Source organism: Paramisgurnus dabryanus, chromosome 9 (assembly GCF_030506205.2).
Source record: "Paramisgurnus dabryanus chromosome 9, PD_genome_1.1, whole genome shotgun sequence".
NCBI classification, from domain to species: domain Eukaryota; kingdom Metazoa; phylum Chordata; class Actinopteri; order Cypriniformes; family Cobitidae; genus Paramisgurnus; species Paramisgurnus dabryanus.
The window spans coordinates 1,924,018-1,950,812 of record NC_133345.1 but is presented as its reverse complement, the minus strand read 5'-3'; the positions used below and the strand labels follow the sequence as shown (position 1 = coordinate 1,950,812).

The following is a 26,795-nucleotide window of genomic DNA, read 5'->3' as shown; positions in this document are numbered from 1 at the left end:
ACCTTTGTGTTAAAAATAGATTCGCTTGTCGTTTTACGTAAAATCCAAGAGACGTCTAACCACGGCCCAAGAATACATTAGTCATCAAAAAAGCGGCTATTCAACGACTACATAACTTTTAATAGACAGCGAATAAGTGTCTAGGCTAAAACAAGGCTTAATTTGGGCTGTCAGTGAAAATCTAATAGCCGTTTGACCATTCCAAACGAATAGACTAGCCATTAAATAGAACCACAATCAAACGGCTACATGTCTAAGAGCACAAAATAATGCTTAGATGATTCTTTTACTTCCAATATAAGAGGTTCTCGGGAATGGCAATCATCCAAACTAATAAATTATAAAGGCTTTTATAAGAAAATGACAACAGTTAAACAACCTAGACAGCGTTGGGCAATACAAAATGCTAATAAATACAAGACAAATTGAAATATTGTACATGCATGTACATTAAACAAGCCAACAAATCTGCCAATGGGCTACGACAATTTTTCTTGAATTAAGTGTTTATATCTAGATTTGTTTCTTACCCCTTTGGCAGATTTATTTGCTTGTTTTAAGCCCAAATTCTGAGTTTTTTCTCCCTAAAGGCTAGGTTTATTTTCTTAGGGCATTTTGCTCATCAAAAAATGCATCTTATTTTAAGACTTTCTAGATATTTGTATAGTTAAAACAGTTCGAAATAACAAGTAAGAAATGATTTTTTGCAATGTATTCATTCATTCGCTACCCTTCATACTACAGCTGTCGAAAAACCACAGCAACGTCGACAGACCTGGAAGCGTAGCTGTATTTGTTTAACTCACAAAGACAACGGGTAAAGTATTTTCTTGATTACCTAAATGACTTGCTGTAGGAAAATAAGTTTAGGTTTAAGGGGGGAAATACAGTTTAAAGGGATATTTCAATTTATGATGATAATTCTGTCATCATTTACTCATGCATACAGGCTTACAACAACACGAGGATTAGTTTTTTTCTGAGTAACACAAAAGAAGGTATTTTGAGGAATGATGGTAAACCCACAGCAGATAGTCACCATTGACTTCCATAGTAGGAATAAAAAAATATGATGGAATTTAATAGGTACCATCAACCGTGTGCTAACCATCACTTTGCAAAATATTTTCTTCATCATTTATCACGATACTTCCAAAATATTTTTCCTACTAAGTCAATATTTCATTATTTGCTTTACAAGCTTAAAAATGATGGTGACAGGATTCCATGGTAATCACAAACAGGTAAACAAGTAAAATAATCACTATTTACTTTTAAAAGCATTTTGAAAATTGCTTGCTTATGCTGGGAGTAAAGGTATTTCATGCAAAAGGTATTTATTTCCTCTTTAAAAGGTAATGTATGCTTCTTTTAAAGCTGACACATTTGCCACATTAAAATAACAGAAATGTGTACTGTTTAAACTTTTTGGAGCCGGTGTGTCTGTGTTCTTGGGGCACACATCTACATGTAAAAGCAGAATTGCTTATTATTCTTCTCTATTTCTTGTATAGGTCAATTATGAGTGAAGAACCGTTCACCAAATGAAGACCGCAGCCAGGTGACGGGATCCTGTGGTAATCACAAACAGGTAAACCAGTAAAATAATCATCATTAAATGTTAAAATAATTTTGAAAATTGAAGTTCTGTGTGTTCTTATTGTACTTTATTTATTTCTGCAGGTAAGCACCATACCGTAAGCTTCATTCCCTTTATAACAGGTAAGGTTCATACTGTTTTATTCTTTTGTACTGTTTTATTCGTACTGTTTTAAATCATTCAGTAAATGCAAAGTTAAACTGATGTGTTTTTAATCTAGATTTAAAAGTGTCTACTGTTGAAGCACATCTGATCTCTTCTGAAAGCTGATAATAACTGAATGCTGAGGCACCTTGTTTTGAGTGAACCCTTGTTTTTTCTAAATGACCTGATCCTATTGATCCGAGTAATCGGTTTCATATTCGATTAGCATATCTGTCATGTATTGTAGCCATGAAGTGGTTTTTAAACAAGAAACAGTACTTTTTAAATCCATTGACCATTGCAATAATCGGCCCTGCTGGTGATGAAAGCATGAACAAGTTTCTCTAAGTCCTGTCTTGAGACAAAACCTCTAATTCTGGCAATATTTCTGAGATGGTAGTAAAAGCAGAATTCCTTATTATTTTTCTCTATCTCAGGCTCTACGGCATATATGTCATGATTTTATTTGTCTATTTATATGTCTATTTACAAGGACTGCCTTGGCCAAATGTTATTGTTAATTAATATTGAAGCAGTTATTTAACATAGGTCCTTTGAGTAGTGATTTGTGTAATGATCCATATATCTATTTTTATGTATATTTTTAACTTAGGAATGTGATTTTAAAGCTCATATTTGTTATTGTATGACACCTCTCATGTTATGAAAGTAAAAAATAAATGTATTTTCTGATGTCTTGCATTTCTGTTTTTAAACTGTTAATCCTTATCAAGTGCTATACATTAGAAAGTGGATATAGAGTGAAATGCACACGGTGAATAATGAACGCAGACCTTCAGTGCCGGACCTCTGACCCGCTAACCTCCATCCCGACAGCCAGCGCCTTCTCCGGATGCCATTGCGGTATCGCTTCTCGGCTTTTTGGGTAAGATCGAGTGGACACCGGGGACTACACGTTTAAATGGATTTTTGACCTTCGGCTATGGAAGCGAGGCTTGTTCCGTCCACTCCGTGCATCGACTCTGGCGCTTTCCGGGGACAAATAAGGTGAGTTTAAAATCAGAGTTTGCTTCTTTAGTGCGTGGTTGCCAGTTTGTTTGCCAGTCCGTGGTCCATAATACGTTCCGCGTTCGTGGTCTCTCCATCGCTCAGTACTTTTCTGTGTTTCTATTTTACGTAAAGCTAACACCAAAACGATTGTGGAAGGCGCTATATAGATTGTTCTCAAAGAAAAAAAACGAGAAACAAACCCATGTGAATATGGGTCAAATTATCTAGGCGGAGCACTTCGTTCAAAGAAAAACGCAACAGAATTGTTTGCGTTGAACAAAGACAATGGTGCCTGCAGACATCGAATGTGTATTGTGGATAAAAAATGGCCAGTGGGGTGGGACAATTGTTCTTGAATTAAGTGTTTATGGGAAAAGTTCACGAATTTTTTCTTACCCTGTAGTCAGATTTATTTGCTTGTTTTAAGCATAAAATAACAGGAGAAGAAATTGTGTAGGGGGAGCAGAGGGTTTTTTTTCGTTCAAAGAAAAGCAGCGTGGCACGAATGAATGTTTGGCTGAAATGCTATCGTAATTTCCCCCTTAATTTTCCTTACAAACATGAAACCAGAGAGAAGGGTCAGTTGGCATCGAATTGCACCTTGTATTCGGTGATTGATTGAGGAAAAATATGCGTATGTGTATATATATACTTGTTTTGTTGAACAGAGACAATGGCCGCGTGCTCCAGCGTCACCTATATGCAGGGCCGGCCCTGGCCAATTTGCTGCCCTAGGCAAGATTTCACCTGGTGCCCTTTAGAATCATTTTGTTCATAAACTTACACAGAAAAAAATGCAAAGCTTTGTCTAGTTTTTCTTAATTTTGAAAATATTTTGGAAACACACGCATGCACGCACGCACAAGCACACATACACACAATACCCTGTCACTCAGGCATTTGGTCTTGACATTGTCACTGAAAAGGCAGTTTAAAATATAAACCCAGAATTCAGCGAACGTCAAGAACAAGAAAACGGAAACAACAATCAGACAGAGACGCAGGATTTAAATTACGTTACACGGACCATGTTTAAATTTCAATGTTTCTGCACAGAAATACCAACTTTGTCTGGTATTAATAAGCTGCACAGTGGCGGTGCTGAAGGCGCGTGATGGCACATATGCACAGATATTTACGTGCAATCTATTGGAAAGCGGAGGAGTCATTAGTTGGGTTAGTAAAATAACGAAATTATAGCTTTTAAATAGAAGAAAAAAGTTTTTTGTAAAGAGATATATGTTTTTAAAAGTTTAAAACACACAACCCTTCTCAAGGGGAAGTAAGCTACTTTTCTCCTTACGTGCAACCTATCGGAAAGCGCAGATGAGTTTGGTTAGTAAAATAATGAAATTATAGATTTAAGTACAAAATAGTATTTATATAAAGAGAAATATTGAAATAAAAGTGCAAAACTCTTCTTAAGTGGAAGTAATAAAGTAAAATAACGAATAATAATTATATAATAACGAATAATAGTTTCCAATAGGTTGCACGTAAATATCTGTGCCGCCACCAGTACTCTGTCTGAGCGCGTCTTCAGCACCGCGGCCAGCACTCCAATGCGCAGCTTATTAATACCAAACAAAGTGAACAAGTTGCTATTTCTGTCTAGAAACATTAATTTAAACATGGTCTGTGTAACATTATGTAAATTCCGCGTCTCTGTCTGATTGTTGTTTCCGGACGCCCCAAGGGGTCGGCAGCGCCCTTAGCATTTGCCTATTCCGCCTATGCCCAGGGCCGGCCCTGCCTATATGCCTATTTCACAAAATGGCGGCTTTGACCGGAAGTAGGGAAAACATCGTTCAGGTTGCACCACTACGATGGCCACTCAATATAGTATGGACTGACAGCTGCTTTGTTTTCTCCTACACATGAATTTACTTGTAAAAATAACAATAACAGATATTGTCGATTGGTGTTATATTATTTTTTTAGCATTTCGTATTATCAAAATATATCATATGTTAGACAGCTTATCAATTTTAAATAAAATAACGAGACATACATAACTATTCGTGTCTGCTCCCGTTTATTGTAATGAGTGTGCACATTTGGAGAAATACTTAGACATTTTACTTCTTATTTCTTTAGACTGAATAATTATTTCTTATTAATTCCAAAGTATGCGACCCGATGATCTAATCGTGGTGTATGTGCTATTCCTCGTTTGTTTGCCTGCATCCATTGCTTTACGGCTTGCTTGTTGCGTTTAAATGCACATTTGATTTCTTTACCAGCATTGGATTTAGACCATTCAATGAGAAGAGTTAACAGCGTTTATTATGATTGATAAGCCCTCAACGGAGAATGAGGTCGGCATACATTAAAAGCCTTATTTTGTTTTTATCGTGTGCCTTCCAAAATGTATGCGACGAAACTTAAATCACGCAAAATATGAATGGTAACTAGACGTGCTTGTTGTGTGCAAGGAGTGCATTTATTTGTAAACTTTTGCTAAATCAAAATGGTTTATTTGTATTTGCTTTTTACCTGGGTTTTATCAGGTTCGCAGTCGGGACATTTTTAATCCATAGTGTATGCATAATTAATTTCAAAGAAATAAGAAGTAAAATGTGTAAGTATTCCTCAAAATGTGCTTTGGACTAAGTCCCCCGTCATCACAGCAAACGGGAGCAGACCCGAATAGGTATGGCTAGTTATTTTATTAAAAATTTCCAGCCGTCTGTAAATTTATGTTTGAAAGAAAAAAGTAAATTAATATCTTACTTACTGTTTTTGTCTTGTTTTCTAGTGAATATCTGACAATGCTTAAATGGAGATACATTTACTTGGTAAGCAAAGTGGCTTAAGATATTATGTATTGTAATAGAAAATTGTTATAAAAACGTTTTGTTTTTGCTGGGAATTCTTGTATATATTTCACAGCTATATAATTAATTATAATAACGCACTTTTTGTTGATAAACATGTTAAAAAATACATTAACACATAATAATGTGGCAACAAATCAAATGTGCATTTAAATGCAACAAGCAAAAATAAATAAATAAAGCAAATGCACGGAAAAGAAACGAGGAATAAAAGAAACACCGCGATTAAAAAAATCAGATCGCATACTTTGTAAAATAATTGAAATAAATTATAAAAATCAACAGGTTTATATTTAAAACAAATAAAAAATATCTGCCAGCGGGGTAAGAAAAATAAACTTAATTCTAGTTTCAACTTAATTCAATAATAAACTCAATTTAGGTTTATTTTTCTTACCCCACTGGCAGATATTTTTACTTGTTTTAAGCCTTAACCTATTACATTTTAGAATTTATTTCAGTAAACAAGACTTAAATTCTAAGCCACTTTGCTTATTAAGTAAATGTATCTCGATTTAAGAATTATTTTTTAACTCGAAAACATTAAGAAAAGACTAAGTAAACGAACAAATTGGGATGTTCAAAACACTTAAATATTTTTTTTCACTCTACCCTTCATATTACAGCTGTCGAAAAACCACAGCAACGTTGACAGACCCGGAAGCCATGATACATTAGCAGTTTTTAAAATAAGTTAAATCTAGAATCCTTATTGGTTTTAGATACTTTAAAGCAATGAATGATCTTCTTTCTTTTGAATTGATTTGGTATTATGGAGGAGCTCTGTGTCTGGTTATTGAAGATGATTTGTTCTTTGCTCCTATGTTGGCTTATTTTTTTGTTATTTCCGTTACTATATATATTTTTTTCTTTGTTTTTTTCTGATTTGAGGTTATGAAAATGTTTTAATTTGTAATAAAGGTTTTTTGAAAATTCTAAATTCTCTCTATCTCTCTCTCTCTCTCTCTCTCTCTCTCTCATGAGCGTGGATCAGATCCTGCATTAAAACATGAACTTCTGATTTGCTAGCTCAACGTTCTACCTCTGGGTTATACAATGAGAACGTATAGAGTTAAATGCCCGCTAGCCTCCACCCCAAAAGCCAGCGCCTTCGCCGGCTCCCCCTTTGGCTGCGTCTATTCCGGTATCGCTTCTCGGCCTTTTGGCTAAGATCAAGTGTCTGGCCACAAGGGGGAGTGATCGCCTCATTGCAGGTTTCTGGGTTTTTGCTTACCTATAGCTTAAACCACATATCTGTGAAGAGGTATATATTGCTTTTGCTTGCTTTTTTCGCTTGCTTTTGCTTTTACTTATTTATTTTTCAGGTTTTAAAGAAGACTCTGTATTTGTGCAACGATCGTTTTAAGGTAAGTTTGAATTTTTTAATTGTTTATTGGTTTTAGTGTGTTTTAGTATATTTTAAGCTGTTGGTGCCTCCAACATGTCGGCTGCTCGTGCCGGCGTGCGGAGGCACCACAGCGTGCGGTTTATATTTAAAGAAGTTGAGGGTAAGCTCCTGGGGATGTCACGTCTTGACTTCTCCAGGAAGTTTGTCCAAAAAGCCCTCAACTTCAAAGCTACAGATATTAATTGTTTGATGACGTTGCCTTTTAACAAAGGCTTTGATTTGAGTTTTAATAGTGCTTCATTGCTTATTGATTTCTGGCAAAGATTTGAGGTTGTAAAGGCCCAGTTTTCTATGTTTACTGTGGAAAGGCTTTCTGATAACACACTTAAAACTGTGATTGTCAGGATGTTTAATGAAACAGTGACTGGAGAAGACATTTGTGTTTGGCTGGGTAGATTTTGCACTGTTCGTGGCCCGCCTATCAAAGTGCTTGATGAGGATGGCATTTGGAACTGCTCCTGGCGAATTCCCATCAAACAATGGGAGGACGCTGGGGGCTACCTAGGCCTGAGACATCTGCCTTCAATGATTGTGCTGGGAGAAAACAGGGGCTACATTCACTATCAGGGGATGCCCAAACTGTGTAGGAAGTGTGGAAGTATGGGGCATCTCGCTGAAGCATGCCAGGAATTAATATGTGGGAAGTGCAGAGAAACTGGTCATACTTTTGAAGAATGTACCAATGGCAGGAGGTGCAATCTTTGTGGAGATTCAAACCATCTCTACAGAGATTGCCCAAAAAGCTTTGCCAACAAGCTTAAGGCACCCAAGATGGCCGCCCCACATGGCCAACAAACACAAGAACAAAGGGAGGAGGAGGCGGTCCCTGAGGTTTTGGCGGGAAATTCAAAATCCCAGCCAGCTTCAGGGATTGGGCAAGATGGAGGATGTGGGGTGGCCCCAGGGGCGGAGTCAAATGTTTTAAAGGAACTTGGGGTGGAAGAGAAAGACAATGAAAGTGATGAAACAGTTTCCAGCATGATCACTGTGCCTGAGGTGAGTACTGATTCTAGTGGGAGTAAAACCGATTGTTCACTCCCAAGTGCTCAAGTGCAGAAAAGGCCTGCGGGATCTCCTTTGTCCAAGACAGAGGAGAAAAAGCTTCGGGCCACACAGCAACCAAATAGTTCCTCTTTGGAAGATCTGGATCGTGTGTGGCCCCAAGAATCCCCCAATGAGGTCTCTTTTCTTCAAATTAGGCTAAGAACATCATCGCCCAAGGAGCCACAAGAGAGTGTCTCTGTGGTTCCTCTGGAACAAATTGTCTGCTCTCCTGTCTCCAATACCGTGGGGATAAAGGAAGAGCAAGTTTCCCAAGAAATTTTATGATTTTAAATTACCTGTAGTTTTATTTGGATAATGTTTCTCTTTTAAAGTTCATGCTTTTTAAAACCTTACTGCTCATGGCCCTCACTGTCTCTACAATCAATGTGAGAAGTGTGAGGACTAACATCCGAGCACAGAGTGTTTTATCCCTTTTAAAGTCTTTTAAGTCAGATGTGTTTTTATTGCAAGAGTGTTCTCTGCCCTTTTTAACTAATTATAGAAGGTGGGAGGAACTATGGACCCCAGGACCCTCACTGTGGAGCGGATCAAATTTTAATAAATCAGATGGTGTTGCAATTTTAATAAATAATTCTAATATCTTGGTGAAGGGCAGCACGGTGGTGAGGGACGGACGGGCCATTTTAACAAATCTGACTTTTTTAGACAGGGATTTTAAGATTCTCAACGTGTATGGTTTTACAGATAAAAATGAAAGGCATGAACTTTTAGAGGTTTTGCAGCCTCACATGCTAGGTAGGGCTCCCCTGGTGGTGGCAGGGGATTTTAATTGTGTTTTAAGCCAAAAGGATAGGAAGAGGGTAGGGGAAGATTTTAAGGTAGATAAAACATCGGTTTTATTGCAGGGTTTAGTGAGAGATTTTAAGTTAGTCGACTGTTTTAAACTAATGCATCAGAGAGAGGAGGGCTTCACCTGGTTCAGTGGTGATGGCACTAAAGCCTCTCGAATCGACTATGTTTTTACAAGAGACTGCCCGCCAACCGATGCTACATTGACCCCCCTTTTCTTTTCTGATCACATGATGCTGTCTTGCACCCTTTCACTGCCCACTGGTGTGACGGTAGGGGGAGGGCTGTGGAAGCTGAACTGTTCCCTTCTCGAGGATGACGAGGTAGCTAGACAATACAGGGAGCAGTTTAGCCAATGGCAGACCCTCCAAGACTTTTATGATTCACGTGCACAATGGTGGGAGATGGTAAAACACAGGACAAGGCAATTTTTTAGAAAAATAGGAAAGATGAAAAAAGACAGGGAGAAAAGACGCATGATGGGGCTGCAAAAAAGACTGCAGAGGTATTTTAATCTTTTAAATGAAGGATTGGATTTTAGTCAAGAAATTAAAGATGTTAAAGAGGAAATGTCAGCCTTAAGTGAAACTCAAAGCAAAGGAGTATTTTTAAGAAGTAGAGAAAGAGATATTGAGGAAGGGGAAAAATGCACCAGATATTTTTTTAAGAAGATTGTTACAAAGGCTAAAGCAATAACATCACTTAAAACAGATGGGAGGGAAGTGCATACAACAAAAGAAATTTTAAATGGAGTGACAGAATTCTATGAAAGTTTATATTGCAATAAAGAAGTAGAAAACGAGACAATAAAGGAAGTTTTAGAGTTTGTGGAAAAAAAGGTAAGTTGTGAAAATGTGTTTTTATCTCAAGATTTAACCATTTTAGAATTACATACTGCTCTTAAAGGTTTTAAACGAGGGAAGTCCCCAGGAATGGATGGACTCCCCCTGGAGTTTTATGTGACGTTTTGGGATATTTTAGCACATGATTTATTGACTGTTTTTAAGGAATTTGAGACTCTAGACAAACTTCCTGACAGCTTCAGAATAGGGATAGTTTCACTTTTACATAAGAAAGGAGACAAGACTGACCTTAAGACGTGGCGACCAATCACACTTTTAAATTTTGACATTAAACTTTTTAGTAAAATTTTAGCAACACGAATGTCTACTGTTTTAGAGGACATAATCCACCCGGATCAAGCATGTGCTGTGCCTGGGAGAAAGATCACGGACAGTCTAGTGCTGATTAGAGATGCCATCTGTTTTGCGAGAGACAGAAACATTCGGCTAGCAGTCCTAAATTTAGATTTTGAAAAAGCATTCGACCGGGTCTCGCACAAGTACCTGTTTCATGTACTGGAAAAAATGGGTTTCCCAGGGAGATTCATAGCTTGGGTGGGATTGCTGTACAACGGCTTAGTCAGCAGAATTCTAGTTAACGGGCATCTTTCCCAAGCTGTAAATATATGCAGCGGCGTCCGTCAGGGGTGTCCTTTATCTCCCCTCCTGTATGTGGCATGTATGGAACCACTGGCACAGATCTTGAGAAGGGATAAATGGATTAAAGGACTAGACGTGCCTGGGACTGGTGGACTGACAGCGACCTGTGTTTTATATATGGATGACGTAACCCTTTTAACAACTGATGTTTTATCTTTACGAAGAGCAATGGACTTGACTGACTGGTACGGTCGGGCCTCAGGCGCTAAACTTAACAGAAGTAAGTCTGAGGCCCTGCTCTTCGGGCCGTGGGGGAACATTGACACAGGAGGACTGGATGTGGATTTTAAAGAAACAGACCTTAAAATTTTAGGAGTTAAATTTGACAAGGAGGGTGGTGGACGGGGAAACTGGACTGACTTGTTAGGGAAAGTTAGGAAAAGACTGGGGTTTTGGGGACAAAGACAGTTGACATTACATGGAAAAGTGCTGATTTTTAAAGCTGTAATTTTACCATTGCTTTTACTTGTATGTTCTGTTTTTAGTCCTACTAAACAATTTTTTACAGACCTGGAGAGGGCCGTGTTTTATTTCCTGTGGGGGTCCAAATGGGAACGTCTAAAGAGAGAGGTCGTAAAGAAAAGACCAGAAAATGGTGGGATAGGCCTCCCAGACCCACGACTGTTTTTAACAAGCCGATTTACTGCCCTGCACATTAGTTATGCAGTGACCCCATCCAACGAGAACAAGACGACAGCTATGGTCAGATATTGGATGGGGTCCTACCTGAGATTCTTAAAAGTTTTACCAGTTGATTTAAAAACTCCAGTATCTTTTAATTTGCCCCAACAGTACAGTTTTATCAAGACATTTTTAAAGAAATACATTTTAGAGACTCAAGATGTAAATATTTTAACAAATCACAAATCTCTTGTCTCTCTTGTACAGGACCGGGAGTCAGTGAGCCCAGTTCCAGGCCTCACTTTAGAGGAGGCCAAACAAGTATGGAGGAACACTGCCCACCCCGCTCTTCAGAACAGACACAAAGATTTGGCGTGGTTGGTGGCCCATGAGATCCTCCCAGTCAGGGCGGTAATGCACTCCCGGGGTATGGCCAAGAACCCAGTCTGTCCACAGACTGGGTGTAATCTACCGGAGACTGTTCGACATCTGCTCTGGGAGTGCGGTAATGCGAGGGACCTGTGGGCCAGAACCGGTCCCCTGTTTTTCCCGTGCCTGCCAGCAGGTGGGGTCCAGATGGACTACAAGCTCGCAGTCCTGGGGGTGGGTCGGGGCCTGAGGGTGTTGTCAGCACAAGAGTTCACCTCGCTCTGGCTCACCCTAAATGCCATTAAGGACACCATCTGGACCACCAGGAACCTGCTGGTGGGGAAACGTGTTACGGTGCCCCTCCACGCACGCGAGCGGATGGTCAGAACGGTGTTGCAGGGGCACCGGACATAATCATTCGGACGAAGGGGCCGGGGCCACACAGGGAGGTCCCAGCTTGCCACCGTGCCTGGCTGCCCGTAGATGCACCCAGACCACCACCGGCTACGGGAACAGCGGGCCGGAGGGTGGGGATCTCCGCTGGGCACCAAGAAAAAAATAGAAAAAGTTTGTTCTGTAGAGTGGGGTGATGGCCACGTTGGTAAGGGCTCACCCCGGCCCTGGACAATAAAGGACTTTTAAAAAAAAAAAAAAAAAAAAAAAATTTTAGGTTGTTGTTTTACAATTGTTAAAAACTTTATTTCATGCATTGTTTTATTCTTAAACTCATTGGCTTTTTACCCTTTTAACACCCAGAAAAGATTTTAATAGTCCCATCTCTTTAAAAAAGTCTTAAATGTTATTTATTGTCTGACGTTTTAAAGATATTTTATTGATATAAATAACTGTGACTGTGAATGTGAGTGTTTCTTCAAAGCCATGTTTGTTTTTGAAAAAAGATGTGATGACAATAAAAAATTTTCGAAAGAAAAATCTGTTCTTATCAGTTTAATGTCTGATACGTCTCCTATCCGGGGACTATATGTTAAATGGATTTTTGACCTTCGGAAATGGAAGCGGAGCTTGCTCCTTCCACTCCATGCATCAACATGGTATTGCAGTGTTTCCATGAATGGTGCGCTCCCCATCTCGGGGATAAATAAGTCAAGTATAAAAAAAAGAATTTGCTTCTTTTGTGCGTGAATGACGGTGTTTTTTCTAATCCGTGTGTTTTAAAATTGCTGTGATTTCGTTGGCTTTATTGGTTTAACGAAAAGCTTGCGTGGAAATGAACACGCTGATAAAGAAATGTTTTTGTAATGTATTTAATTAATTTCTTTACAAGTTTGCGGAGGTGATACGAGGACGAATTAAACATCCTCGACACAGCTGAAGGCGCAACAAAAGCGAACGAGACCGATTGGAATGTTAAAAACACCTGAAAACTTTTTTCACTACCCTTCATACTACAGCTGTCGAAAAACCACAGCAACGTCGACAGACCTGGAAGCATAGCTGTACTTGTTTAACTCACAACGACAACGGGTAAGTCATTGAGCCCTGTGTTTTTATTTATCCACGTTCTAAAATTGCTATGCTTTCGTTGTTTCTTGATTGCTCTGTACATTTCTTTGTTTCTATTCCACGTAAAGTTACTTTGTAATAACGAAACCATATATTTGAATGCGCAATTTAAATCCATTTGATTTAAATTGTTTCACATATTTCACTCTACACGGTTCAACCGGGCTGGAAACGGAATAAAAACAGGGTAGATCTCGAAGAATGTTTGGTCTCAGACGTGGCTTCGTGCGCTTTCCACCTGGTCACACACAGTAAATGAAATGTTAGTCGGACGGCCTCCGGGGGCGCCGTCGATGTGATCGGTCACAGGAAGATGCGGCCGTCTGGCCTCAAAGGGTGTCGCTCATACTTACCTGGCAGGGGAGACACCATGATCATGAAGGTGGTTCACCCAGGGCGAGGCTCAGCCATTGCACTCCGGTTGGGCTGACCCTTTGCGAATTCCCCAAATGTGGGAATCTCGACTGCAAAATTTCTGATAGTGGGGGACTGCGTTCGCGCTCTCCCCTGACCTTTGTGTTAAAAATAGATTCGCTTGTCGTTTTACGTAAAATCCAAGAGACGTCTAACCACGGCCCAAGAATACATTAGTCATCAAAAAAGCGGCTATTCAACGACTACATAACTTTTAATAGACAGCGAATAAGTGTCTAGGCTAAAACAAGGCTTAATTTGGGCTGTCAGTGAAAATCTAATAGCCGTTTGACCATTCCAAACGAATAGACTAGCCATTAAATAGAACCACAATCAAACGGCTACATGTCTAAGAGCACAAAATAATGCTTAGATGATTCTTTTACTTCCAATATAAGAGGTTCTCGGGAATGGCAATCATCCAAACTAATAAATTATAAAGGCTTTTATAAGAAAATGACAACAGTTAAACAACCTAGACAGCGTTGGGCAATACAAAATGCTAATAAATACAAGACAAATTGAAATATTGTACATGCATGCAGGGCCGGCCCTGGCCAATTTGCTGCCCTAGGCAAGATTTCACCTGGTGCCCTTTAGAATCATTTTGTTCATAAACTTACACAGAAAAAAATGCAAAGCTTTGTCTAGTTTTTCTTAATTTTGAAAATATTTTGGAAACACACGCATGCACGCACGCACAAGCACACATACACACAATACCCTGTCACTCAGGCATTTGGTCTTGACATTGTCACTGAAAAGGCAGTTTAAAATATAAACCCAGAATTCAGCGAACGTCAAGAACAAGAAAACGGAAACAACAATCAGACAGAGACGCAGGATTTAAATTACGTTACACGGACCATGTTTAAATTTCAATGTTTCTGCACAGAAATACCAACTTTGTCTGGTATTAATAAGCTGCACAGTGGCGGTGCTGAAGGCGCGTGATGGCACATATGCACAGATATTTACGTGCAATCTATTGGAAAGCGGAGGAGTCATTAGTTGGGTTAGTAAAATAACGAAATTATAGCTTTTAAATAGAAGAAAAAAGTTTTTTGTAAAGAGATATATGTTTTTAAAAGTTTAAAACACACAACCCTTCTCAAGGGGAAGTAAGCTACTTTTCTCCTTACGTGCAACCTATCGGAAAGCGCAGATGAGTTTGGTTAGTAAAATAATGAAATTATAGATTTAAGTACAAAATAGTATTTATATAAAGAGAAATATTGAAATAAAAGTGCAAAACTCTTCTTAAGTGGAAGTAATAAAGTAAAATAACGAATAATAATTATATAATAACGAATAATAGTTTCCAATAGGTTGCACGTAAATATCTGTGCCGCCACCAGTACTCTGTCTGAGCGCGTCTTCAGCACCGCGGCCAGCACTCCAATGCGCAGCTTATTAATACCAAACAAAGTGAACAAGTTGCTATTTCTGTCTAGAAACATTAATTTAAACATGGTCTGTGTAACATTATGTAAATTCCGCGTCTCTGTCTGATTGTTGTTTCCGGACGCCCCAAGGGGTCGGCAGCGCCCTTAGCATTTGCCTATTCCGCCTATGCCCAGGGCCGGCCCTGCATGCATGTACATTAAACAAGCCAACAAATCTGCCAATGGGCTACGACAATTTTTCTTGAATTAAGTGTTTATATCTAGATTTGTTTCTTACCCCTTTGGCAGATTTATTTGCTTGTTTTAAGCCCAAATTCTGAGTTTTTTCTCCCTAAAGGCTAGGTTTATTTTCTTAGGGCATTTTGCTCATCAAAAAATGCATCTTATTTTAAGACTTTCTAGATATTTGTATAGTTAAAACAGTTCGAAATAACAAGTAAGAAATGATTTTTTGCAATGTATTCATTCATTCGCTACCCTTCATACTACAGCTGTCGAAAAACCACAGCAACGTCGACAGACCTGGAAGCGTAGCTGTATTTGTTTAACTCACAAAGACAACGGGTAAAGTATTTTCTTGATTACCTAAATGACTTGCTGTAGGAAAATAAGTTTAGGTTTAAGGGGGGAAATACAGTTTAAAGGGATATTTCAATTTATGATGATAATTCTGTCATCATTTACTCATGCATACAGGCTTACAACAACACGAGGATTAGTTTTTTTCTGAGTAACACAAAAGAAGGTATTTTGAGGAATGATGGTAAACCCACAGCAGATAGTCACCATTGACTTCCATAGTAGGAATAAAAAAATATGATGGAATTTAATAGGTACCATCAACCGTGTGCTAACCATCACTTTGCAAAATATTTTCTTCATCATTTATCACGATACTTCCAAAATATTTTTTCCTACTAAGTCAATATTTCATTATTTGCTTTACAAGCTTAAAAATGATGGTGACAGGATTCCATGGTAATCACAAACAGGTAAACAAGTAAAATAATCACTATTTACTTTTAAAAGCATTTTGAAAATTGCTTGCTTATGCTGGGAGTAAAGGTATTTCATGCAAAAGGTATTTATTTCCTCTTTAAAAGGTAATGTATGCTTCTTTTAAAGCTGACACATTTGCCACATTAAAATAACAGAAATGTGTACTGTTTAAACTTTTTGGAGCCGGTGTGTCTGTGTTCTTGGGGCACACATCTACATGTAAAAGCAGAATTGCTTATTATTCTTCTCTATTTCTTGTATAGGTCAATTATGAGTGAAGAACCGTTCACCAAATGAAGACCGCAGCCAGGTGACGGGATCCTGTGGTAATCACAAACAGGTAAACCAGTAAAATAATCATCATTTAATGTTAAAATAATTTTGAAAATTGAAGTTCTGTGTGTTCTTATTGTACTTTATTTATTTCTGCAGGTAAGCACCATACCGTAAGCTTCATTCCCTTTATAACAGGTAAGGTTCATACTGTTTTATTCTTTTGTACTGTTTTATTCGTACTGTTTTAAATCATTCAGTAAATGCAAAGTTAAACTGATGTGTTTTTAATCTAGATTTAAAAGTGTCTACTGTTGAAGCACATCTGATCTCTTCTGAAAGCTGATAATAACTGAATGCTGAGGCACCTTGTTTTGAGTGAACCCTTGTTTTTTCTAAATGACCTGATCCTATTGATCCGAGTAATCGGTTTCATATTCGATTAGCATATCTGTCATGTATTGTAGCCATGAAGTGGTTTTTAAACAAGAAACAGTACTTTTTAAATCCATTGACCATTGCAATAATCGGCCCTGCTGGTGATGAAAGCATGAACAAGTTTCTCTAAGTCCTGTCTTGAGACAAAACCTCTAATTCTGGCAATATTTCTGAGATGGTAGTAAAAGCAGAATTCCTTATTATTTTTCTCTATCTCAGGCTCTACGGCATATATGTCATGATTTTATTTGTCTATTTATATGTCTATTTACAAGGACTGCCTTGGCCAAATGTTATTGTTAATTAATATTGAAGCAGTTATTTAACATAGGTCCTTTGAGTAGTGATTTGTGTAATGATCCATATATCTATTTTTATGTATATTTTTAACTTAGGAATGTGATTTTAAAGCTCATATTTGTTATTGTATGACACCTCTCATGTTATGAAAGTAAAAAATAAATGTATTTTCTGATGTCTTGCATTTCTGTTTTTAAACTGTTAATCCTTATCAAGTGCTATACATTAGAAAGTGGATATAGAGTGAAATGCACACGGTGAATAATGAACGCAGACCTTCAGTGCCGGACCTCTGACCCGCTAACCTCCATCCCGACAGCCAGCGCCTTCTCCGGATGCCATTGCGGTATCGCTTCTCGGCTTTTTGGGTAAGATCGAGTGGACACCGGGGACTACACGTTTAAATGGATTTTTGACCTTCGGCTATGGAAGCGAGGCTTGTTCCGTCCACTCCGTGCATCGACTCTGGCGCTTTTCGGGGACAAATAAGGTGAGTTTAAAATCAGAGTTTGCTTCTTTAGTGCGTGGTTGCCAGTTTGTTTGCCAGTCCGTGGTCCATAATACGTTCCGCGTTCGTGGTCTCTCCATCGCTCAGTACTTTTCTGTGTTTCTATTTTACGTAAAGCTAACACCAAAACGATTGTGGAAGGCGCTATATAGATTGTTCTCAAAGAAAAAAAAACGAGAAACAAACCCATGTGAATATGGGTCAAATTATCTAGGCGGAGCACTTCGTTCAAAGAAAAACGCAACAGAATTGTTTGCGTTGAACAAAGACAATGGTGCCTGCAGACATCGAATGTGTATTGTGGATAAAAAATGGCCAGTGGGGTGGGACAATTTTTCTTGAATTAAGTGTTTATGGGAAAAGTTCACGAATTTTTTCTTACCCTGTAGTCAGATTTATTTGCTTGTTTTAAGCATAAAATAACAGGAGAAGAAATTGTGTAGGGGGAGCAGAGGGTTTTTTTTCGTTCAAAGAAAAGCAGCGTGGCACGAATGAATGTTTGGCTGAAATGCTATCGTAATTTCCCCCTTAATTTTCCTTACAAACATGAAACCAGAGAGAAGGGTCAGTTGGCATCGAATTGCACCTTGTATTCGGTGATTGATTGAGGAAAAATATGCGTATGTGTATATATATACTTGTTTTGTTGAACAGAGACAATGGCCGCGTGCTCCAGCGTCACCTATATGCCTATTTCACAAAATGGCGGCTTTGACCGGAAGTAGGGAAAACATCGTTCAGGTTGCACCACTACGATGGCCACTCAATATAGTATGGACTGACAGCTGCTTTGTTTTCTCCTACACATGAATTTACTTGTAAAAATAACAATAACAGATATTGTCGATTGGTGTTATATTATTTTTTTAGCATTTCGTATTATCAAAATATATCATATGTTAGACAGCTTATCAATTTTAAATAAAATAACGAGACATACATAACTATTCGTGTCTGCTCCCGTTTATTGTAATGAGTGTGCACATTTGGAGAAATACTTAGACATTTTACTTCTTATTTCTTTAGACTGAATAATTATTTCTTATTAATTCCAAAGTATGCGACCCGATGATCTAATCGTGGTGTATGTGCTATTCCTCGTTTGTTTGCCTGCATCCATTGCTTTACGGCTTGCTTGTTGCGTTTAAATGCACATTTGATTTCTTTACCAGCATTGGATTTAGACCATTCAATGAGAAGAGTTAACAGCGTTTATTATGATTGATAAGCCCTCAACGGAGAATGAGGTCGGCATACATTAAAAGCCTTATTTTGTTTTTATCGTGTGCCTTCCAAAATGTATGCGACGAAACTTAAATCACGCAAAATATGAATGGTAACTAGACGTGCTTGTTGTGTGCAAGGAGTGCATTTATTTGTAAACTTTTGCTAAATCAAAATGGTTTATTTGTATTTGCTTTTTACCTGGGTTTTATCAGGTTCGCAGTCGGGACATTTTTAATCCATAGTGTATGCATAATTAATTTCAAAGAAATAAGAAGTAAAATGTGTAAGTATTCCTCAAAATGTGCTTTGGACTAAGTCCCCCGTCATCACAGCAAACGGGAGCAGACCCGAATAGGTATGGCTAGTTATTTTATTAAAAATTTCCAGCCGTCTGTAAATTTATGTTTGAAAGAAAAAAGTAAATTAATATCTTACTTACTGTTTTTGTCTTGTTTTCTAGTGAATATCTGACAATGCTTAAATGGAGATACATTTACTTGGTAAGCAAAGTGGCTTAAGATATTATGTATTGTAATAGAAAATTGTTATAAAAACGTTTTGTTTTTGCTGGGAATTCTTGTATATATTTCACAGCTATATAATTAATTATAATAACGCACTTTTTGTTGATAAACATGTTAAAAAATACATTAACACATAATAATGTGGCAACAAATCAAATGTGCATTTAAATGCAACAAGCAAAAATAAATAAATAAAGCAAATGCACGGAAAAGAAACGAGGAATAAAAGAAACACCGCGATTAAAAAAATCAGATCGCATACTTTGTAAAATAATTGAAATAAATTATAAAAATCAACAGGTTTATATTTAAAACAAATAAAAAATATCTGCCAGCGGGGTAAGAAAAATAAACTTAATTCTAGTTTCAACTTAATTCAATAATAAACTCAATTTAGGTTTATTTTTCTTACCCCACTGGCAGATATTTTTACTTGTTTTAAGCCTTAACCTATTACATTTTAGAATTTATTTCAGTAAACAAGACTTAAATTCTAAGCCACTTTGCTTATTAAGTAAATGTATCTCGATTTAAGAATTATTTTTTAACTCGAAAACATTAAGAAAATACTAAGTAAACGAACAAATTGGGATGTTCAAAACACTTAAATATTTTTTTTCACTCTACCCTTCATATTACAGCTGTCGAAAAACCACAGCAACGTTGACAGACCCGGAAGCCATGATACATTAGCAGTTTTTAAAATAAGTTAAATCTAGAATCCTTATTGGTTTTAGATACTTTAAAGCAATGAATGATCTTCTTTCTTTTGAATTGATTTGGTATTATGGAGGAGCTCTGTGTCTGGTTATTGAAGATGATTTGTTCTTTGCTCCTATGTTGGCTTATTTTTTTGTTATTTCCGTTACTATATATATTTTTTTCTTTGTTTTTTCTGATTTGAGGTTATGAAAATGTTTTAATTTGTAATAAAGGTTTTTTGAAAATTCTAAATTCTCTCTATCTCTCTCTCTCTCTCTCTCTCTCTCTCATGAGCGTGGATCAGATCCTGCATTAAAACATGAACTTCTGATTTGCTAGCTCAACGTTCTACCTCTGGGTTATACAATGAGAACGTATAGAGTTAAATGCCCGCTAGCCTCCACCCCAAAAGCCAGCGCCTTCGCCGGCTCCCCCTTTGGCTGCGTCTATTCCGGTATCGCTTCTCGGCCTTTTGGCTAAGATCAAGTGTAGTATCTGTTCTTATCAGTTTAATGTCTGATACGTCTCCTATCCGGGGACTATATGTTAAATGGATTTTTGACCTTCGGAAATGGAAGCGGAGCTTGCTCCTTCCACTCCATGCATCAACATGGTATTGCAGTGTTTCCATGAATGGTGCGCTCCCCATCTCGGGGATAAATAAGTCAAGTATAAAAAAAAGAATTTGCTTCTTTTGTGCGTGAATGACGGTGTTTTTTCTAATCCGTGTGTTTTAAAATTGCTGTGATTTCGTTGGCTTTATTGGTTTAACGAAAAGCTTGCGTGGAAATGAACACGCTGATAAAGAAATGTTTTTGTAATGTATTTAATTAATTTCTTTACAAGTTTGCGGAGGTGATACGAGGACGAATTAAACATCCTCGACACAGCTGAAGGCGCAACAAAAGCGAACGAGACCGATTGGAATGTTAAAAACACCTGAAAACTTTTTTCACTACCCTTCATACTACAGCTGTCGAAAAACCACAGCAACGTCGACAGACCTGGAAGCATAGCTGTACTTGTTTAACTCACAACGACAACGGGTAAGTCATTGAGCCCTGTGTTTTTATTTATCCACGTTCTAAAATTGCTATGCTTTCGTTGTTTCTTGATTGCTCTGTACATTTTTTTTTTGTTTCTATTCCACGTAAAGTTACTTTGTAATAACGAAACCATATATTTGAATGCGCAATTTAAATCCATTTGATTTAAATTGTTTCACATATTTCACTCTACACGGTTCAACCGGGCTGGAAACGGAATAAAAACAGGGTAGATCTCGAAGAATGTTTGGTCTCAGACGTGGCTTCGTGCGCTTTCCACCTGGTCACACACAGTAAATGAAATGTTAGTCGGACGGCCTCCGGGGGCGCCGTCGATGTGATCGGTCACAGGAAGATGCGGCCGTCTGGCCTCAAAGGGTGTCGCTCATACTTACCTGGCAGGGGAGACACCATGATCATGAAGGTGGTTCACCCAGGGCGAGGCTCAGCCATTGCACTCCGGTTGGGCTGACCCTTTGCGAATTCCCCAAATGTGGGAATCTCGACTGCAAAATTTTTGATAGTGGGGGACTGCGTTCGCGCTCTCCCCTGACCTTTGTGTTAAAAATAGATTCGCTTGTCGTTTTACGTAAAATCCAAGAGACGTCTAACCACGGCCCAAGAATACATTAGTCATCAAAAAAGCGGCTATTCAACGACTACATAACTTTTAATAGACAGCGAATAAGTGTCTAGGCTAAAACAAGGCTTAATTTGGGCTGTCAGTGAAAATCTAATAGCCGTTTGACCATTCCAAACGAATAGAATAGCCATTAAATAGAACCACAATCAAACGGCTACATGTCTAAGAGCACAAAATAATGCTTAGATGATTCTTTTACTTCCAATATAAGAGGTTCTCGGGAATGGCAATCATCCAAACTAATAAATTATAAAGGCTTTTATAAGAAAATGACAACAGTTAAACAACCTAGACAGCGTTGGGCAATACAAAATGCTAATAAATACAAGACAAATTGAAATATTGTACATGCATGTACATTAAACAAGCCAACAAATCTGCCAATGGGCTACGACAATTTTTCTTGAATTAAGTGTTTATATCTAGATTTGTTTCTTACCCCTTTGGCAGATTTATTTGCTTGTTTTAAGCCCAAATTCTGAGTTTTTTCTCCCTAAAGGCTAGGTTTATTTTCTTAGGGCATTTTGCTCATCAAAAAATGCATCTTATTTTAAGACTTTCTAGATATTTGTATAGTTAAAACAGTTCGAAATAACAAGTAAGAAATGATTTTTTGCAATGTATTCATTCATTCGCTACCCTTCATACTACAGCTGTCGAAAAACCACAGCAACGTCGACAGACCTGGAAGCGTAGCTGTATTTGTTTAACTCACAAAGACAACGGGTAAAGTATTTTCTTGATTACCTAAATGACTTGCTGTAGGAAAATAAGTTTAGGTTTAAGGGGGGAAATACAGTTTAAAGGGATATTTCAATTTATGATGATAATTCTGTCATCATTTACTCATGCATACAGGCTTACAACAACACGAGGATTAGTTTTTTCTGAGTAACACAAAAGAAGGTATTTTGAGGAATGATGGTAAACCCACAGCAGATAGTCACCATTGACTTCCATAGTAGGAATAAAAAAATATGATGGAATTTAATAGGTACCATCAACCGTGTGCTAACCATCACTTTGCAAAATATTTTCTTCATCATTTATCACGATACTTCCAAAATATTTTTTCCTACTAAGTCAATATTTCATTATTTGCTTTACAAGCTTAAAAATGATGGTGACAGGATTCCATGGTAATCACAAACAGGTAAACAAGTAAAATAATCACTATTTACTTTTAAAAGCATTTTGAAAATTGCTTGCTTATGCTGGGAGTAAAGGTATTTCATGCAAAAGGTATTTCCTCTTTAAAAGGTAATGTATGCTTCTTTTAAAGCTGACACATTTGCCACATTAAAATAACAGAAATGTGTACTGTTTAAACTTTTTGGAGCCGGTGTGTCTGTGTTCTTGGGGCACACATCTACATGTAAAAGCAGAATTGCTTATTATTCTTCTCTATTTCTTGTATAGGTCAATTATGAGTGAAGAACCGTTCACCAAATGAAGACCGCAGCCAGGTGACGGGATCCTGTGGTAATCACAAACAGGTAAACCAGTAAAATAATCATCATTTAATGTTAAAATAATTTTGAAAATTGAAGTTCTGTGTGTTCTTATTGTACTTTATTTATTTCTGCAGGTAAGCACCATACCGTAAGCTTCATTCCCTTTATAACAGGTAAGGTTCATACTGTTTTATTCTTTTGTACTGTTTTATTCGTACTGTTTTAAATCATTCAGTAAATGCAAAGTTAAACTGATGTGTTTTTAATCTAGATTTAAAAGTGTCTACTGTTGAAGCACATCTGATCTCTTCTGAAAGCTGATAATAACTGAATGCTGAGGCACCTTGTTTTGAGTGAACCCTTGTTTTTTCTAAATGACCTGATCCTATTGATCCGAGTAATCGGTTTCATATTCGATTAGCATATCTGTCATGTATTGTAGCCATGAAGTGGTTTTTAAACAAGAAACAGTACTTTTTAAATCCATTGACCATTGCAATAATCGGCCCTGCTGGTGATGAAAGCATGAACAAGTTTCTCTAAGTCCTGTCTTGAGACAAAACCTCTAATTCTGGCAATATTTCTGAGATGGTAGTAAAAGCAGAATTCCTTATTATTTTTCTCTATCTCAGGCTCTACGGCATATATGTCATGATTTTATTTGTCTATTTATATGTCTATTTACAAGGACTGCCTTGGCCAAATGTTATTGTTAATTAATATTGAAGCAGTTATTTAACATAGGTCCTTTGAGTAGTGATTTGTGTAATGATCCATATATCTATTTTTATGTATATTTTTAACTTAGGAATGTGATTTTAAAGCTCATATTTGTTATTGTATGACACCTCTCATGTTATGAAAGTAAAAAATAAATGTATTTTCTGATGTCTTGCATTTCTGTTTTTAAACTGTTAATCCTTATCAAGTGCTATACATTAGAAAGTGGATATAGAGTGAAATGCACACGGTGAATAATGAACGCAGACCTTCAGTGCCGGACCTCTGACCCGCTAACCTCCATCCCGACAGCCAGCGCCTTCTCCGGATGCCATTGCGGTATCGCTTCTCGGCTTTTTGGGTAAGATCGAGTGGACACCGGGGACTACACGTTTAAATGGATTTTTGACCTTCGGCTATGGAAGCGAGGCTTGTTCCGTCCACTCCGTGCATCGACTCTGGCGCTTTCCGGGGACAAATAAGGTGAGTTTAAAATCAGAGTTTGCTTCTTTAGTGCGTGGTTGCCAGTTTGTTTGCCAGTCCGTGGTCCATAATACGTTCCGCGTTCGTGGTCTCTCCATCGCTCAGTACTTTTCTGTGTTTCTATTTTACGTAAAGCTAACACCAAAACGATTGTGGAAGGCGCTATATAGATTGTTCTCAAAGAAAAAAAAACGAGAAACAAACCCATGTGAATATGGGTCAAATTATCTAGGCGGAGCACTTCGTTCAAAGAAAAACGCAACAGAATTGTTTGCGTTGAACAAAGACAATGGTGCCTGCAGACATCGAATGTGTATTGTGGATAAAAAATGGCCAGTGGGGTGGGACAATTTTTCTTGAATTAAGTGTTTATGGGAAAAGTTCACGAATTTTTTCTTACCCTGTAGTCAGATTTATTTGCTTGTTTTAAGCATAAAATAACAGGAGAAGAAATTGTGTAGGGGGAGCAGAGGGTTTTTTTTCGTTCAAAGAAAAGCAGCGTGGCACGAATGAATGTTTGGCTGAAATGCTATCGTAATTTCCCCCTTAATTTTCCTTACAAACATGAAACCAGAGAGAAGGGTCAGTTGGCATCGAATTGCACCTTGTATTCGGTGATTGATTGAGGAAAAATATGCGTATGTGTATATATATACTTGTTTTGTTGAACAGAGACAATGGCCGCGTGCTCCAGCGTCACCTATATGCCTATTTCACAAAATGGCGGCTTTGACCGGAAGTAGGGAAAACATCGTTCAGGTTGCACCACTACGATGGCCACTCAATATAGTATGGACTGACAGCTGCTTTGTTTTCTCCTACACATGAATTTACTTGTAAAAATAACAATAACAGATATTGTCGATTGGTGTTATATTATTTTTTTAGCATTTCGTATTATCAAAATATATCATATGTTAGACAGCTTATCAATTTTAAATAAAATAACGAGACATACATAACTATTCGTGTCTGCTCCCGTTTATTGTAATGAGTGTGCACATTTGGAGAAATACTTAGACATTTTACTTCTTATTTCTTTAGACTGAATAATTATTTCTTATTAATTCCAAAGTATGCGACCCGATGATCTAATCGTGGTGTATGTGCTATTCCTCGTTTGTTTGCCTGCATCCATTGCTTTACGGCTTGCTTGTTGCGTTTAAATGCACATTTGATTTCTTTACCAGCATTGGATTTAGACCATTCAATGAGAAGAGTTAACAGCGTTTATTATGATTGATAAGCCCTCAACGGAGAATGAGGTCGGCATACATTAAAAGCCTTATTTTGTTTTTATCGTGTGCCTTCCAAAATGTATGCGACGAAACTTAAATCACGCAAAATATGAATGGTAACTAGACGTGCTTGTTGTGTGCAAGGAGTGCATTTATTTGTAAACTTTTGCTAAATCAAAATGGTTTATTTGTATTTGCTTTTTACCTGGGTTTTATCAGGTTCGCAGTCGGGACATTTTTAATCCATAGTGTATGCATAATTAATTTCAAAGAAATAAGAAGTAAAATGTGTAAGTATTCCTCAAAATGTGCTTTGGACTAAGTCCCCCGTCATCACAGCAAACGGGAGCAGACCCGAATAGGTATGGCTAGTTATTTTATTAAAAATTTCCAGCCGTCTGTAAATTTATGTTTGAAAGAAAAAAGTAAATTAATATCTTACTTACTGTTTTTGTCTTGTTTTCTAGTGAATATCTGACAATGCTTAAATGGAGATACATTTACTTGGTAAGCAAAGTGGCTTAAGATATTATGTATTGTAATAGAAAATTGTTATAAAAACGTTTTGTTTTTGCTGGGAATTCTTGTATATATTTCACAGCTATATAATTAATTATAATAACGCACTTTTTGTTGATAAACATGTTAAAAAAAAAAACATTAACACATAATAATGTGGCAACAAATCAAATGTGCATTTAAATGCAACAAGCAAAAATAAATAAATAAAGCAAATGCACGGAAAAGAAACGAGGAATAAAAGAAACACCGCGATTAAAAAAATCAGATCGCATACTTTGTAAAATAATTGAAATAAATTATAAAAATCAACAGGTTTATATTTAAAACAAATAAAAAATATCTGCCAGCGGGGTAAGAAAAATAAACTTAATTCTAGTTTCAACTTAATTCAATAATAAACTCAATTTAGGTTTATTTTTCTTACCCCACTGGCAGATATTTTTACTTGTTTTAAGCCTTAACCTATTACATTTTAGAATTTATTTCAGTAAACAAGACTTAAATTCTAAGCCACTTTGCTTATTAAGTAAATGTATCTCGATTTAAGAATTATTTTTTAACTCGAAAACATTAAGAAAATACTAAGTAAACGAACAAATTGGGATGTTCAAAACACTTAAATATTTTTTTTCACTCTACCCTTCATATTACAGCTGTCGAAAAACCACAGCAACGTTGACAGACCCGGAAGCCATGATACATTAGCAGTTTTTAAAATAAGTTAAATCTAGAATCCTTATTGGTTTTAGATACTTTAAAGCAATGAATGATCTTCTTTCTTTTGAATTGATTTGGTATTATGGAGGAGCTCTGTGTCTGGTTATTGAAGATGATTTGTTCTTTGCTCCTATGTTGGCTTATTTTTTTGTTATTTCCGTTACTATATATATTTTTTTCTTTGTTTTTTCTGATTTGAGGTTATGAAAATGTTTTAATTTGTAATAAAGGTTTTTTGAAAATTCTAAATTCTCTCTATCTCTCTCTCTCTCTCTCTCTCTCTCATGAGCGTGGATCAGATCCTGCATTAA

At 37.2% G+C, this 26,795-nt stretch overlaps 3 non-coding genes and 1 pseudogene across 3 annotated transcripts; all 4 read left to right on the top strand.

Moving 5' to 3' along the window:
* The first annotated feature begins 12,256 nt into the window (after positions 1-12,256).
* On the top strand, positions 12,257-12,432 carry LOC135764539 (U2 spliceosomal RNA; annotated as a pseudogene).
* Positions 12,433-13,215: 783 nt separating this feature from the next.
* On the top strand, positions 13,216-13,380 carry LOC135764569 (U1 spliceosomal RNA). Its single transcript, XR_010540097.1, has one exon. It is a non-coding gene; the product is annotated as a U1 spliceosomal RNA (small nuclear RNA).
* Positions 13,381-20,117: 6,737 nt separating this feature from the next.
* Positions 20,118-20,308, top strand: LOC135764427 (U2 spliceosomal RNA). The gene has a single exon (XR_010539975.1). It is a non-coding gene; the product is annotated as a U2 spliceosomal RNA (small nuclear RNA).
* A 786-nt stretch (positions 20,309-21,094) lies between these two features.
* Positions 21,095-21,259, top strand: LOC135764418 (U1 spliceosomal RNA). Its single transcript, XR_010539966.1, has one exon. It is a non-coding gene; the product is annotated as a U1 spliceosomal RNA (small nuclear RNA).
* The last annotated feature ends 5,536 nt before the right edge of the window (positions 21,260-26,795 follow it).